The sequence below is a fragment of the Spermophilus citellus genome (assembly GCF_964194105.1).
Source record: "Spermophilus citellus genome assembly, chromosome: 3".
NCBI classification, from domain to species: domain Eukaryota; kingdom Metazoa; phylum Chordata; class Mammalia; order Rodentia; family Sciuridae; genus Spermophilus; species Spermophilus citellus.
The window spans coordinates 107,287,594-107,298,748 of NC_138184.1; the positions used below are offsets into that span (position 1 = coordinate 107,287,594).

Sequence of the window (11,155 nt, forward strand, 5' to 3'; positions counted from 1 at the left end):
AAATGCCATTTTAGGGCCTAGAAACTTCCATACTTAGAAATGAAACTCAACTCATGATAGGTTGGTACTTTTCAGCTCTATCACAATTTGTAATTAAATATAAACAGGATTAAAAATGAAGCAATTTTTTCTGTGAAAAGAGAAATTGCATACATTGTGCAGTCTAATATATTTCATATTTATGAAAGCGATAATATAATGATTGAAATACATAATTTACATTTTCTGATTAATAGATTATTTTAATATTAATTAAAACACCAAAATGTTTGCATTATCAAGTCATTTAAATTTATAAATTTTAATATATTACATTTTAATAATTATTTTCTCCTTTCTTTCATTCTTGTTTCCTTCCTTCTTTCCTCTACCTATGAGGATAGGCAATGTAGGTCCCTTTGTGATTTTCTGTAGTTTTAATAAAAAACTGTTTCTCTACCTTCACACGGTACTCTCAACTGCAATGACTATTAATTTTCTGCAGATTATTTTTTTTACCACAGGCCAAGCTCCACTTTCCCTTCAATTCAGAAAGAGAAAGACATTTTTTTCTTCACTTCATTGCTGATCAATATATTTAATTCTCTTATTCTTCATAAGTGTAGCCAAATCCCCAGCACATACAGATTTTTCTTTTGATTATCCTATTCTTTAACTTTATCTACAAATATCAACTCAGAATATTTAAACACTTTACACCAAGCAACATAAAACAAATTATATGAAATGATCAGTGTGACTATGCCAGTCCCCAAAATTCAAAGGCCAAATGCTTTCTCTGATACACAGATGCCAACCCACAGCAAGGGAGAGTAGGGAGGGGACGTATAGAAGTTCATTGGATTAGACAAAAAAAAAAGGGGGAAAGGAGGGGAATGAGAATAGGGAAGACAATAGAATGGCTCATGCATGAGTTTTCTTAGGTCATATATGAATAAACGACCAGTATAACTACTCATCATGTTCAACCACAAGAATGGGATCAAAATTGTAATTAATTGCTCCCCATATATGAATAATGTTCAAAATATACCATACTTATATGTGCATCTAAAAACAACAAATAACAATGAAGAAAATAAGCACACAACATAACACTAAATCTATTCTATCATTACATTGTGCATATTAAATTAGCATTGAATTAAGCTACACATATATGGAATGATTTAAATATTGCACAAAGACACTAACATGAAAATGAACATACACTGAAACTGTATGTTCATTGTGGGTCCGGGTGACAGAAGGTGATGTAGAAATCAAAAGGAATGATCACTTATGCTCAGATTGCTAGAGCTCACCCATTCACTAAAGCTGAGCTGTGAATTACTGTATGTTTGCATGCATACACTGGTTATTCACAGGAAGAATAAACCAATTAAATGAGAATATTAAGTTACCATTATAATCCCTTTCTCTGTTAATTTTAAAACAAGTGCAAGTTCTAAGATTACTGAATAAGAGCACTTAAAATACAGATTATTATTTTAACCAAGGTTGATATTATGACAAAAATAAAATAAAATAACTTTATTATTATGTTCTAAAGCTTTGGAAGATTAAAAATTGAAATTAAGTTTGAAAATATTTTTCACAGTGCAAGAAAACTCATTTTTAAAACTTTTAACTTTTACAGCTACCACTTGAAACAGGACCTCTAAATTCTATTATTCACAGGTATGGTTTACATAAGTCTAAGATTTAGAAGTTTAAAAAAGCAAATAATAGAACAAAATACAGCAAGCTCTTATATGGCAATCTGCAGACATATCAGGGATGTTTACATGCTTAACTCAATTATACTCTTTTAAAGACAATGCATTTAAAGAATTAAGTGTCTAATTTGCAAGTACAATTGCTCTTTCCTGATGCATAGACATTGATCACTGCTAAAATTTTATTTCATGTACAAAATTATGAATAATTAATAATTGAAATCAAACATTGTTATATAGAGAGTTATAATTATATAATGGTTATTGACTTGATGGGTTTTGACTTCTGAGCTATACCTCCTTTACTGGTGATAATTGATAATTTTATTATTTTTAATATTAATATAATTTTGTGAGTTTTATTGGTTTTGCTTTTTACAGATTCTTTAAGAATTGTGTAATGGGAGAGATTTATGGTGGGCCACTAAAATAAACCAGAATCTGATGCCTTATTTATAAATAGTGAAGTTCTTTTTAAAAATTTTTAAAAATATTTTTAGATGTTATATATGACATAATAATGAATTACAATTCATTTTACACATATACAGAACAATTTTTTATATCTCTGGTTGTGTACAAAGTATATTCATACCATGTTTGCATCTCTATATATGTAGTCAGGTTACGGTGTCAATCTCATTCTACCATCTTTTCTACCCCTATCCCCCCTCCCTTTTGGTTCTATCCCTTTCCCTTATCAAGAATTCCTCTATGCCTCCCATGCTCCCCCTCCCAACCCCACTACGAATCAGCCTCCTTATATCAGAGAAAACATTCAACATTTAGTTTTTTTGGGATTGGCTAAATTCACTTAGCATTATATTCTCCAGGTCCATCCATTTACCTGCAAATGCCATAATTTTATTCTCTTTTATTGCTGAGTAATATTCCACTGTGTATGTACACCATACTTTCTTTATACATTCATCTACTGAAGGGCATCTAGATTGGTTCCACAGTTTATCTATTATGAATTTTGTTGCTATAAACATTTGTGTGGCTGTGAGCCTGTTGAAAACTGTTTTTAAATTCTTTGGGTATGCTGGGATAGCTGGGTTAAATGGTGTTTCCATTCTCAGTTTTCCAAGGAATTTTCATACTGCTTTCCCTATTGGCTGCACTAATTCACAGTCCCACCAGCAATGTATGAATGTGCTATTTTCCCCACAACCTCACCAACACTTATTGTTGTTTGTATTCTTAATAGTTGCCATTCTGACTGGAGTGAGATGAAATCTTAGAGTGCTTTTGATTTGCACTTCTCTAAATTCTAGAGACATTGAAAGATTTTTTTTTTCATATATTTGTTACCTGATAGTATATCTTCTGAGAAGTGTCTGTGTCCATTTAGTTTCTTGGCCCATTTATTAATTGAGTTATTTGTTTTTAATTTTGTTGTTGTTGTTTGTTTGTTTGGTGTTTAGCTTTTTGAGTTCTTTATGTACCCTAGAGATTAGTGCTATATCTGATGTGCATGTAGTAAAAATTTGCTCCAAAAACGTAGGCTCTCTATTCACTTTACTGATGGTTTCTCTTGCTAAGAAGAAGCTTTTTAGTTGAAATCTATTCTTCTGCTATAAGAGTCTTATTAAGGAAGTCAGGGACTATTCCAACATGAAGAAGATTTGGGACTACTTTTTCTTCTATTAGATGCAGTGTCTCTGGTTTAATTCCTAGGTCTTTGATCCATTGTGAGTTGAGTTTTCTGCATTGTGAGCAATAAGGGTTTAATTTCATTTTGTTGCATGTGGATTTCCAGTTTTCCCAGCTCCATTTGTTGAAGAGGCTATCTTTAATCCAATGAATGTTTTGGGCACCATTGTCTAATATAATATAACTGTAATTATGTGGGTTAATCTCTGTTTCCTCTATTCTGTACCATTGGTCTACCAGTCTATTTATGTGCCAATACCAAGCTGTTGTTTGTTACTATTTCTCTGAAGTATAGTTTAAGTTCTGGTATAGTGATGCCACCTGCTTCATTCTTCTTGCTAAGTATTGCTTTAGCTTTTCTGAGTCTCTTATTTTTCCAGAGAAATTTTATAATTCCTTTTTCTCTTTCTCTGAGAAATGTCTTTATGATTTTGTTTGGAATTGCATTATGGTTGTATAGTGCTTTTGGTAGTATGGTCATTTTAATAATATTAATTCTGTCTATCCAAGAGCAAGGTAAATCTTTCCATCTTCTAAGGTCTTTTTAATTTTTTCTTTGGCGTTCTGTAGTTTTCATTGTAGAGGTCTTTTATCTGTTTTGCTTGGTTGACTCCAAAGTATTTTCTTTCTTTCTTTCTTTCTTTCTTTCTTTCTTTCTTTCTTTCTTTCTTTCTTTCTTTCTTTATCTATCTATCTATTTATTTATTTATTTATTTTCAAGGCTATTGTAAATATGGTAGTTTTCTTCATTTTTCTTTCAGAGGATTTGCCACTGATATACACAGATGCATTTGACATATGGGTGCTGACTTTATTTCCTAGTACTTTACTGAATTGTTTACTAGTTCTAGATATTTTCTGGTGGAATTTTTCTTGGTATTCTAGGTGTAGAATCACATCATTGGCAAATAGTTATAGTGTGAGTTCTTCTTTTTTTGGCCATAATAATTTAATTTATTTCGTCTGTCTAACTGCTGTGGCTAGGGTTTCAAGAACTATGTTAAATAGAAGAGGTGAAAGGGGGGATCCCTATCTTATTTCCATTTTTACGGGAAATGGTTTCAATTTATTTCCATTTACAATTATGTTAACCTGGGGCTTACTATAGGTAGCTTTTATGATGTTGACCTATGTTCCTGTTATTCCTAGCTTTTCTAGTGTTTTGAATATATATGGATGTTGTATTTTGTCAAAAACTTTTTCTGCATCTATTATAATGATCATATGATTCTTGTCTTTAAGTCTATTAGTGTGATTAATTACATTCATTGATTTTTGTATGTTGAAACATCCTTGCAGCTCTAGTAATGACCCCACCTTAATCATGGTGCACTACCTTTTTTATATGTTTTTGTATTTGATTTTCCATAATTTTATCGAGGATTTTTGCATGCATGTTTATTAGACATATTGGCGTGAAGTTTTGTTTTTTGATGTGTCTTTGCCTGGTTTTGAAATTAGGTTGATATTGACCTTATAGAATGAGTTTGTAAATGCTTTCTCTTTTTCTATTTTATGAAATAATTTCAAGAGTATATGTATTAGTTCTTCCTTATAGGTCTTGAAGAAGTCAGCTATGCATCTATCTTGTTCTGGATTTTCTTGGTTGGTGGGCTTTTGATGGCATCTTCTATTTCTTTGCTTGAAATTGGTCAGTTTAAATTGTATATACCTTCCTAATTCAATTTGGGCAAATTTTGTGACTCTAAAAACTTGTCAATGCCTTTGATATTCTATATTTTATTGAAGTAAAAGTTTTCAAAATAATTTCTAATTATATTCTGTATGTTCTTTAACCCTGTTGTGATAATTTTTTTTCTCATCACATATGCTAGGAATTTGAGTTTTCTCTTCCTTCTCTTTGTTAGCATGGCCAAAAGATTGTCAATTTTACTTTTTTTTTTAATTACCAAATATTTTCTTCATCAATTTTTTTCAGTTTTTTTTTAATTTCAAATATTGCAGGTCTTATTTTAATTATTTCTTGTCTTCTACTCCTTTTGGTGTTGATTTCTTCTTGTTTTTCTGGCCACATTACAAAAAAGTATATAAAAATTTTAAGACATATTCCATTAAAATTCCAATTATGTTTTCATATATATAAAAAAGCAGTCATAAAATTCATTTGGAGAAATAAGAGTCCTAAAATAGACAAAGAAATTATCAGTGCGAAAACGGAAGCAGGAGGCATCAAAATACCAGACCTTACGTTATTCTACAGAACTATAGTAACAAAATTGGCATTGTATTAGCACCAAAACAGACATAAAGAACAATGGTATAGATTAGAATACACAGAGACAAACCCAGATAAATATAGTTATCTCATACTAGACAAACACACCCTAAACATATAGTGGAGAAAAGTTATAATCTTATAACTAATTTTTTTTTTTAAATTCAACCCCTAAAGAAAAAAAGAGAACCTTTTCAATAAATGGTGCTGGGCAGACTGAAAATCCATATGCAGCAAAATAAAATTAAGCCCCTGTCTCTCACCTGCATAAAACTCAAAGTGGATGATGAACCATGGCATTAGGCCAGAGCCCTGTATCTACTAGAAAACAAATTAATTGCAGCTCTCTATCATGTTAGTTGAGAAATCAAATTCCTCAACAAGATTCCTAAAGCACATGATGTAAAATCAAGAATCAATAAATGGGATGATATCAAACTAAAAATATTCTTCACAGAAAAGGAAACAAGAATATGAAGAGAGAGTCTAGAGAATCAGAGAAAATCTTTGCCACCTGTACCTCAGATAGAATATGAATCTCCATGATTTATAAATAATTCAAAATATGTAACACACAGGAAAAACATAACCCAATCAATAAATGGGTAAATGAATTGAACAGACATATCACAGAAAAAGAAATGTGATTGGATAACAAATGTTTGAAAAAAATGTTCCACATTTCTATCAATTAGAGGAATGCAAATTAAAACTAAATTGAAATTTCATCTAACTCCCACCAGAATGGCATTTATCAAGAATACAAAAACATTAAATGTTGGCAAGGATTCTGGGACAAAGATATAACCATAAAATGCTAGTGGAACTACAAATGGTTGCAACCACTTTGCAAAGCATTTTGGAGATTCTTTAGAAAACTTGGAATGGAACCACAATTTTATCCAGTTTTCCCACTCCTTGTCATATACCCCAAAATCTTAGAATCAGCATATTATAATGATGCAGCCACATCAATATTTATAGCAGTTCAACTCACAATAGCTAACCTATAGAACTAAAATGAGTGATTTCCACAATGAATGGATAAAGAAATGTGGTACAACTTGGGTGTGGTGGTGCACACCTGTGATTCCAGCAGCTTGGGAACAGGAGCAGGAGGATCACATGTTCAAAGCCAGCCTCAGCAAAATCAAAGTGCTAAGTAATTCAGTGAGACTCTGTCTCTAACTAAAATGCAAAATAGTGGTGGTTGAGTGTCCCTGAGTTCAATGCCCAGTACATGCCCTCAGAAAAAAGAAAAAGAAAATGTGGTACATATACACAATGGAATATTACTCAGCTATGAAGAAGAATAAAATTATAGCATTTACTGATATGTGGATGGAATTGGAGACCATCATGCCACGTTAAATAAGCCAGTATCAAAAATCCAAAGGCTGAATACTCTCAATACTCTCTCTGATATGTGGATGCTAAAACACAATAAGTAACAGGGAGAGAGGAGTTGATGTTCACTGTATTGGACAGAGGAAAGTGTGTAGAAAGGATGAAGGATAGTATTGGGAAAGACAGTAGAATGAATCAGACAAAACTTTCCTATGTTCATATATGAATACACAACCAGTGTAACACTTCATTTACAACCACAAAAATAGGAAATTAAACATCATTTATATATAATATGTCAAAGTATGTTATACCGCCATATAACCAAGAGGAACAAATATAATAAATTAGATATATATCTAGACACCTTTTCTGCCATAACTAATTTCATTCATATATATATATATATATATATATATATATATATATACTTTTATATTTATATACATATATACTTTTATATATAAAAGTAAAAGAATGTGATTAGTTATGGCATAAAATTTTCTAGAAACATATCTAATTTATTATATATATATATATATATATATATATATATATATATATATATATATAAAAGATTTGACTAGTTATGGCAGAAAAGGTGTCCATATATAAAGAAGTTATTCAGGCCAATTTTCTCTTTGTGTTCCCATTTTCTCTTCCACCTGTTATGACATGCACAAAAGCATCCCCAAATGCCAGTGTTATGCTGATGGACTTCCCAGTATCTAGATCATGAAACCTGTACACTTACAATGTTCATAATTTACACAGCCTGTGGCACTGTCATTGCAACACTAAAAGAATTAACACCTGACCTCCAGCCAGGCATGGTGGTGAATGTATGTAACCCAGTGACTTAGGAGTCTGAAGCAGGAGGACCACAAGTTACAGAATAGCTTCAGGAACTTAACAAAGTTCTAAGCAGCTTAGAATTAATAACTTTGTCTCAATATAAAATTAAAATTTCTGGTGAATATAGTTCTGTGGTAAAGGCCATGAATTCAGTCACCAGAATAAAAAATATTGCCTCTAGAGATTAGAACTAAACGTTTAGCAATGCTAAAATATAAATAAAAATGGAGTAATAAGTAATAAGCAGGTCTGATCATCCATCAGAGCAGGAACAACAAGTGCCTGGAGGACTGAATAGTTTTAGAGCTCCAAGAAAATATTTATTCCATAACCAGAAGAAAAAAATGAATATAATCCAGGATGGATTATATTTCCCTCTATTCTGATGAGTCATAATTTAATTTACATTTGAGCTGCACAAAGGATCCAGGAATGAAGAAGCATGTAGGGACCAACAAGGTCATGATGTATGCATCAGTAGAATACTGTGCAATCGAACTCATCATGGGAGACATTCAAACGCAGTTTGTAGTGTGCAGGAAGACATTGAAGAAGGAATACCTACTGTATGATTCCATTTATAAAACTTTAATAAACTGAAAACTGACAAGCAATCACAGAGAACAAGTCACTGGTTGGCTGGGAGGTGCTGTGAAAAGAGATAGATGGAGGCTGGCCAAAGGGCAGAAATGTAGTGAGACTCTCAGATCACCTGCCTCTAAGTCCTCAGATCACCTGCCACTAAGCATGCCTATTAAACCACCAATGAAATTATTCACTGGAATGATTAAAATAGCCCATGATGATACTGACATAAAAAATAAACAAATTCTGAAGCTGTGGTTCACTGAGTCCATGTGCCTGAAACTTAACATAAAAATAAAAAAGACTGAAAGTGTTTGTTCAAGGTAGAACATGCTCAATTATTCACTAAAGCCCAGCTGTACTTTACTGCACTGATGCATTTACCTACTCTTTCTTGAAAGGAGCATAAGCCACATAAGTGAGAATATTAACCTACAGTTTAACCATTTCCCTCATTGAATTAAAGTGCAGTTTCTAAGATCATTGAGCTGGAGGACTTACAAGGAGAGCATTATTTCAAACATATTTAATATTATTAGATAAGTAAAATAAATTTATTTTATACCTCTCATGTTCTTAGGCTCTGTTATATTCAAATATGTTACCATTAGTATTTGAAAATATAAAGATCAAGAGAACTTATGTTTAAAACTCTTCTTCATTTTACTTTGGATCAAAGGATTTGGACCAAAACATCTGAATTCTTTTACAGATGGATTGTTTGCATGACTGTAAATTTAAGGAATTAAAAAAAAGCAAACAAAAATACAAAATTAAACAAGACCCTGGGTGTCATTCTGCAGTGGCATCATGACTGTTTACATGTTTACTTCCTGGTGCCTGTTTTTTTTTTTTTCCCAAAGAGATTTCATTATATAATTTACAGGAAAAATCACTGAGTCCTGTTGGCAGACATTGATGTCCCTTGAAATGGTAATACATATAATATATAGTACATATGCATACCTTACAATTTAAATACATTTTTAAAATATAGAGGGATAATAATTATGGGTAATAATCTGGGTGAAATTCACCTTCTGTGCCACAGCTAGTTTACTAGTAGAAATTGGTAAGAAGTGCAAATATTTGTTAATGTTGATAGAACAGTTTTTCTTTTTCACTTTTACTTTCTAGAGTTTCTATGGGAGTTCATGGATGATAGTTATAGCGTGGCACCATGGAAACCAGATTCCAATATCTTGTGTTATTTTAAAATCAGTGAGGTTCTTATTTACCCTAGTAAAAGTGACATAAGCTCAGAATTTCAGGGGCTGAGGGTTTTTGTCCCACTTCCTCATCTTTCTGTACCACTGTGATAGCACTGCTTTCATACACTTGACAGTAGTAATCGGCCTCATCCTCAGGCTGGAGCCCAGAAATGTGCAAAAATGCTGCATTGGTTGAAGCATCTTTGGATCCAGAGAATCTATTGGGGACCCCTGGTCCCAGTTGCTTGTTTGAGTCTGAGTAGTAGTACAGGTAGAGCTGGGGAGGGCTCCCTGGCTTCTGCTGGTACCAATACATGCTTTTACCACTAACACTGAGGTCACTGCTCAGGGTGCAGGTAAGTCTGGCTGTTGATCCCGGAGATGCAGAGATGTATGGTGGCTGAGTCAGCACAGGCTGAGAGAGGGAACCTGTGAACACAGATACAATATATTGAATGGAAAAGCCAGGGAGTAGTCGTCTGAGGGTCTGACTCAAACACTAATGACCCAGGTTGGAGGTTTGCCTTGGGCCTCTGAAGACTGTCCCTACCTGTCCATTGAGACAAAAGCAGGAGGAGGAGAGGAGTCCAGATCATGGTGGACATAGTCCCTTCTTCAGCCTAACTTCTGTGGTTGGGATACCCAGGCCTGTCTTATACTAGCCCCACTGATTTCACACAGGAGAGGTAGCTTATGCAAATGTTTTCTCATCCTATGTCTCTCTGCTATGAGCACTCAGTGTCTGGGTCCTTTTCCCAGGAAGGCTTGCATGGTGCCCTAATTTGCCTAATAAATGAACTGAAGAGGAACCAACTGATAGAACCACATCTGAGGTTATATACATGGGCTTTCTGCCAGGTCTCAAGGGACCTGCGTACCAAGTCACCGAGGAACCAAGGGTGCAGCCCTGGGACCTCAAGTTGGTTGAGGGCTGCCCAGCTATGATTTATCTCCTGTGAACCTTCTTGACCTAAGAGATGGTCTCATCATGACACCTTCTGGTCTCAGAGCAAACTTCTTTCACAATGGATCAAATACACCTCCACTTTGCTACTTGGATGCCTGATTATATCACTTAAATGAAATGTCTAGCAAGGACAATCGATGTGCAATCCTGAGGGAGGCTTATAAAATCATGTATGTTCCCATTATTAAGTCTCAGATTATTGGCTCTGGTTGGTGTTTAGAGAAACATTCTAGAATAGAATAGAATAGAATAGGGGGGAAAGAACCAAAAGAGAACTTTTTTGGGGTAGCTGTTATGACTTCACATGAAATATGAAGGCACATGCCTTTTAGGTGAGACATCTTGGCCCACTGAACCAAGCAACTGGGGCCAAGAGTTTCCAATAGAATTTCTGGATCCAAAGATGTTTCAACCAATGCAGCATTTTTGCACATTTCTGGGTGCAGTCTGAGGATGAGACCAAGTACTACTGTGGGTGCTGAACTTGTGAGCATGCAAAACATGGAAACATGACTCAGCAGAGCCTTCAAACCACTAGGAATCTGAGAACAAAATGCCTTCAGCAGAAATAGAGAAGTGT

The 11,155-nt window shown here is 33.7% G+C and overlaps 1 gene segment (V, D, J or C); it reads right to left on the minus strand.

The window, feature by feature from the left end:
- Positions 1-9,636: 9,636 nt before the first annotated feature.
- Positions 9,637-10,213, minus strand: LOC308643394 (putative non-functional immunoglobulin lambda variable 11-55). The segment is given in 2 exons: positions 10,159-10,213; positions 9,637-10,037 (listed from the first exon to the last, which is right to left on the minus strand).
- Positions 10,214-11,155: the final 942 nt, after the last annotated feature.